The sequence below is a fragment of the Pogoniulus pusillus genome, chromosome 14, assembly GCF_015220805.1.
Source record: "Pogoniulus pusillus isolate bPogPus1 chromosome 14, bPogPus1.pri, whole genome shotgun sequence".
NCBI classification, from domain to species: Eukaryota; Metazoa; Chordata; class Aves; order Piciformes; family Lybiidae; genus Pogoniulus; species Pogoniulus pusillus.
In genome coordinates, this window is record NC_087277.1 from 14,663,362 (window position 1) to 14,669,666 (window position 6,305).

Genomic DNA, 6,305 nt, shown 5'->3' on the forward strand with positions numbered 1-6,305 from the left:
TGATCTTATTACTGTCTACAACTACCTGAAGGGGCATTGTAGCCAGGTGGGAGTGGCCTCTTCTCCCAGGTAACCAGCAATAGAACAAGGGGACACAGTCTCAAGTTGTGCCAGGGTAGGTATGGGCTGGATATTAGGAAGAAGTTCTTCACAGAGAGAGTGATTGGCATTGGAATGGGCTGCCCAGGGAGGTGGTGGAGGCACTGTCCCTGGAGATCTTCAAGAAAAGACTGGATGAGGCACTTAGTGCCATGGTCTGGTTGATTGGATAAGGCTGGGTGTTAGGTTGGACTGGATGATGTTGGAGGTCTCTTCCAACCTGGTTGATTCTATGATTCTATGATTCTCTCAGACAGGTTTATGGGGAGACTTGGATTACTTGGGCATTACATAATGTGTCTGGATCACAGGATGTTAGGGGTTGGAAGGGACCTCCATAGAACATCAAGGCCAAACTTTCTGCCAGCACACAACTATAAAATCTAGCTCAAGTCAGACTGGAACATGTCTCATGGAGAACTTGCTGAAAGGCCTCACATTTGCTGTGTATATATTAAAAATGTTATTTGTTTTTCTTTTTAGCTTTTATTTCTTAGTTTTCCTCTTTATTTTATCTTTTTTTTTTTTCCCTCTTAGGTGTGACTTGCTCTTCTGCAGCCAATATAATGAGCTGGTGAAGATGTCTGGTTAGTACTCCAAGCAGAAATGACATAGAGTTGGTCAAGAGTAGTTTCAATGCAAATGCTACAGTCCAGTTTTCATTTTTATGATACTTTTCAATCTCCCTTCTTCCCAATTTCCCTCCTTTCCTTTCCACCTCCTATTTTTCCCCATCCTTCTCCTTTCCTCTTAATTTCCTTCCTTTTCACCCATCTTCCTCTTTTCCCTCTCCATCCCCCTCCTTTCAACACCACCTCTCCTTTTCCATCATATCTGCCCCTTTCCCACCCCACACTGCATTTCCCCTTTTTTTCTCCCAAACTCTGAGCACCTGGGTTATGTTGCAGTCTCCTCCCACCCCAGGTGTGACCACTTTAGCATTCTTTCCCACTCCCCTATATAATTGGCCTCAGGAAAGGCAGAAGCCTTAGCTTGCCCAGTTGGGCAGAAGGATCCTCCTTCCATCATCACTGGTGAGTACCCGTGGTGCACACTTGGTGGAGGGGATCAAAGGCCGGGGGGCCTGCTGGCCCCCCGGTCAGTTAGGGTATAGGGTCTGCTTGACATGTTTATGCTATGTTTGTTTGAGAAGCTATCCTTTTATATAGCTCTCCAAGAATATTTTCTCTGGTTTTAATTTTGTTCAGACAAATCACAGAATTCTACCATTGAGTTGCTGAGATGCTGGAATCTTTATTTCACCTTCAGGTGAAGGATTGGACGGTGACCAAAATGAGCCAAACTTAGTGCTGTTATACTGTGTATTGCTGTACTTATTCTGTTATTTATTGCAGAAAGACATTTTCTCTGAATTGAATTGTGGAGAAGTAAAACAAATACAGGTAAGATAGCATCAACCTCTTAGAAGATTTTGACTGTAAAGAGCAATGATTGTACTTAAAAGATGCAAAAAATCATTTTCTTTCCTGTTATCTGTTTGTAGGGGATCCTGTCTTTTAAGTGAGAACAAGATAAACAATGAAAGCCATTTTAAGAAATAATTTTTTAACTATGGGAAAAAACCTAAGCCAAACAAACCCCAAAACACCAAAACCAAACTAAAAACCCAAATTATAAAAAAAAAAAAAAACTTAGAAAACAGCTCAGTGATACTCTGCATTATTTTTCCCCATGTTGCTGTACTCTAGATGGAGAAGTGGAATGGTCTTCTGTATTAAAGTGTGGTTTCTAGTGTTTTGTTTATGCATGGCATGTGATGACAAGAAACAGGTTGCAATGGTTGGCAGGAGGGGGAAAGGGGAAATCCACAGAACAAACGAAGACAAATAGCTGGACTAAGTGTAATGAATAGCTTTGCTTTTTTAGCTTGATCTTGAAATGATTTAATGCCCTAGTTCGTCCTCAGGAAGGAAGGACCAACAGATTTGTATCAGTTTAAATGTCTGCATTTACCCCACAAAAATCAAGAGGACCACTTGGTAACAGAACTTGTGCAATAAACACCATTTCACATTTTGCATTCTTAAAGAAGGGTAACTACAAAAGTTCTATGCACTTCCTTTATTAAAAAAGACCTGGCCTACAAGATGCATTTTCTCATTGCATCCCTGGATTCAGTGCAGTAGTAGGTTCTGTAATCCTCAACCTCTTAATAGCACTGCAGCAGTTTATATCAGTCAAAAATGATCATATTGTGATTGTAATCACCGTATTCCTCCTTACATAAAGGAGTAGTCAATCTCATTCCTCTCATGATCTTCTGGAATGGCACTAGTTCTCAGGTTTCTGCCTGTAAAATACAATGTCATTTCTATACTCTGCTTTGGTATTGTAGGGTGCTCCCATTAAAGACTGTGGCACTCCATAGTATTAGTTCCTGTATGGGTTACAAACAAATATTGCAACGACTGTCTCAGAATCTAATCTTTATCTATGCTCACAACAGCAAACAGCAGTCAAAGCTACAGACCAGAATGTTTGCCTTTCCAAAGCTACTAGTTCAGGCTCTCAGATAAGTATATAAAACATCTGCTAATCCTAAAAATGAGTAAGCAATCTCAGTAGACTCTTCTGTGAAGTTTTGAGAAATGTAATCAAGTTATATTAAACTGCTACTCAAATTCTAAGATTTCCTGCGAGTGTGTTGAAATGACAAAGAAAACACATAAACAAACACCAGAATAATTTTTCTTCTCACCCCACTTGTTTCACAAGTGAATACTTTATGTCAAATTCCAGACAATTTGTTGCAATTCTGGGGATGATTGATCAATCATCTAAGTCTAATGGTGTATATATGGGATTGATTTAATTTTTTGTGGGGTGAATCTGAATGATTCATGAGCACATGCCTACAATATAGATGGACTCTTAGATAAGTTACTGATTTATCTGAATCTGCTGTTTCTCACATTGCTCTCCGTGGTGAGCATTTTGAATTTAAAACTCCAGCCTGAACAATGTCTGTAGATAGTTAGAAATTTACAATTGCTTTAAGAGATAAATTCTCCCAGTGACATTTTAGATCAGTGGCTGAGTCAGTGTTTTTGTGGCATGTAGCTGTGAACCCTTGAGCTAGTATCCCCAGGAAATGATACTTCCAAGAACAGTATTTTTTTCTCACTTTCATCTCTTCAGACTGCCTATAGCAATGGCTGACTCAGTTCTATTGATTAGTAAGCTGAACACTAATGAAGCTGAAGTAAGGAACACTGAGTTGAACCTGTTCATATGTCAGTGCTAAATTTCACTTATTATTGTAGTGAAAGCATATTGCCTTACTGTATTCATTACTCTGATGTTGTACTGCAGAGCTTATCAGGTACTGAGACCTTCTGGAAAGAATTCAGTTCTAAATTTAACTACTGAATAAATGAGTTGAACATAGATAAAATTACTATCCAACAATACAGTGATAGCTCTTCATTTAATATGCAGTCCTCTTTGCAGTACAACATGTAGTTTGTATTTCAAAGGATAATTGGAGATGGGTTCTCACTTTCACTGTAATTCAGTATAAATCATGCTTTTGTTTCTAATGGTGTTGCATCACATCACATATTGTTGTTAAAAACAATGTTTCCTTATATATATTTATGAGAGCTCTTATAGCTTTAGAGACTGACTTACTGAAAGACCTTTTCCACATAGACTTCCAAAATTAATACTTTTGTATTCTAAGTTTCTCCTAAAGGAGGTCTGCTGTCAAGAAGTTGTCTGGAAAAGGCATACTGAAAGGCCACAACTTGGTGGTCATATGAACAAGGGAAAGTTGCGTATCTGCTACTGGGTTTGGGCAGTGTTCTGCTTTTTACTAAGATAGCATTTCACGGGCAAAGACTATGACCCAGCAAAGCGTATAACAATGTATTTAAGTGCAAAGATAAACATGGGAAGAACTATAACTGATTTGAATACTAAATCAGTCCTGAATCCTGGACATCTTTGTGGGAAGGAACATTTTGTTTTCTACCTTCCTCAGATTTTAGATTTTTTGGTGCTGTCAATGACAACGTATGGTAAAGCAAAGATAGTTCTGGATCTGTACCTTCATAGTTGTAGATTTCTGATGACAAAGTCTTCAGTCTTGGGAACTTAAGTGCTGCTGTGCCAATTCCAGTGCCATAACACTACTCTCTGAATGTTCCTACTGTTCTGCAAGTTACCATCATTGCATGAGGAGTCACTTGCTTAAGGGGCACTTACTGAAGTGAGTGAAATGCTTACCGTTTTCCACATGATATGCACTTTGAGTTAGGTACTGTCTAGAGGCCCACACTATTCAATAAGGTTCTTATTGGAGCAGAGACCATGCAAAATTTGAACTGATAAAAGCTTCTCTGGCTGAGAAATCTCACAATCTAAATCAAAGTTGCATTAGTACATACAGAATGGATAGACTGAGAAATTTGGGATTATTTCTTGGCATCCTGACAGGAGATATCAGCGTAAGGGCACTTTGTAATTCATCTACTTCTGTAGACCAAAAGGGAATTTTAAGGACATTAAAAAAAAAAAAGAGGCAAAACAGTTTTGCACAAAAAAAGTCCTCTTCTACCTCAGTATGTGATACCACGTTTGAAAGAGGTGAATTTGAGACAATATAATGAGAATAATCATAGGGATTACCCCTTACATTATTATCCCTGTCTGTCATGGTGGGACTGAATAGGCCAAAAATAGCCCTGAACATATCCTATTTTGCCCAGACACATTTTCTGCACTCCCTCTCTCTGTTGTGGGGAGAAGCAACAGCAGAAAAGAGGGCAAAGAGCCTGGAGCTACTGAGTCTAAGGACTCTGGCTTGCCTGGACTTGTTTTGCTCTTGTTTGCATCCTGTGGTAAGCAAGGTACTTACACTTGCCTTGTGCCTGCCTTGTCCAAGGCTTGTGTTTTTCCCAAATTTGGGCGAGGCAAGCCTACTGTTTCACCTAATAAGGTCAAGCTCAGCTAACTGCCATGATGATAGGCTAATCTGTGTCCAAAGGCCCATTAGTCTCAGGCTGTATTGATAAAAAGAGATGAGCAAGTAACACCATGTGCTCTGCTGTTGTATGTGTGCTTGCTTGCTGCTGCCACTGCCTGCTGCCGTTGCTCTCTGCTTCTGGCAGGAATCCTGCCATTGCCTTCTACAGCATTATGCTTTGCTAAACTCTAAGCCAGCTCTGCCACAAAGTAACAAACCCTGATGTTCTAGGTTTGTCTGTCTGGAAAACGACTGATTCGAGTTCACTAGGAATAGGCTCTAAATGCCTCCATGTGGTAGGCCTGCGTAGCCAGTGTGACATTGCGCCAAGACATCCTGCCTACACCTGCCAAGATGAGGAGTCCTGGAAGGGACACACAGATCATCCAGAGAAATCAGGATAAGGTTGCAGATCATTTGCCTCTTTTCCGCAGGACTCTGTGAAGCCTGGGAAGAATCAGAAGCCTCAATGGCTGACAAGACACTGACAAAATTCTCTGAAAGTGTTTTGGGTACTCTCTGAAGATGTAGCTAGCCCCATGAGTCAGGAGATAATTTTTGTGAGTAAATGCTGAAAGCCTCTTGTAATTCACCAGCTGCCTTCTGCCATGAACAGAAAGGCACTTCCCACGTCCTTCTAGTGGACAAGCAGTATATTGGATGCAGGAATGTTCTCTTCCAGTTCAACTGCATTTAATGTTTATATTTTTGCTAGTTCTTTCTTAAATGTTCTAGATCCTATGCTATCAACTGTATAATGTTTCTATGACTGTGAGAAGAACCAATTACTGTTTTAAAATTGTGGTTGGGGTGGTGAGAGTTCTGAATACAAAATAATAATAGACAATATTAATTTTTAATAAATCCTATCTCACATCTATTGATTACCTCCTCCATTAGACCATATTTTTTTTCAGGATGGACTATCTTTCAGTTTTATCTTTTTGTTTTTTTTTTCATCCGTTGATCTGCCACACATACACTGTCAGCACCTTGTAAAATGTGAAACTAGGCAAAGGCCATGTGGTAACTCTGCATATATTTTTCTATGCATTTACTCTGGAAGAGGTAAAGAAAATGGCTGTAAGATTGATCAGAGGGAAAAAAGCTCCATTTCCATTGACTGCTGAACATAGGATTTGTATCTGATTCCCATCAGTGCTTTCACTCTTACAAGTTCTAAGCACTGCAGAAATATATAAGCGTATAACAGAATTAA

At 39.6% G+C, this 6,305-nt stretch overlaps 1 long non-coding RNA gene across 1 annotated transcript; it reads left to right on the plus strand.

Annotated features, from left to right (window-relative positions):
• Positions 1–1,073: 1,073 nt before the first annotated feature.
• Positions 1,074–5,966, plus strand: LOC135181292 (uncharacterized). The gene is made up of 3 exons (XR_010304803.1): positions 1,074–1,133; positions 1,455–1,502; positions 5,318–5,966. It is a non-coding gene; the product is annotated as an uncharacterized LOC135181292 (long non-coding RNA).
• The last annotated feature ends 339 nt before the right edge of the window (positions 5,967–6,305 follow it).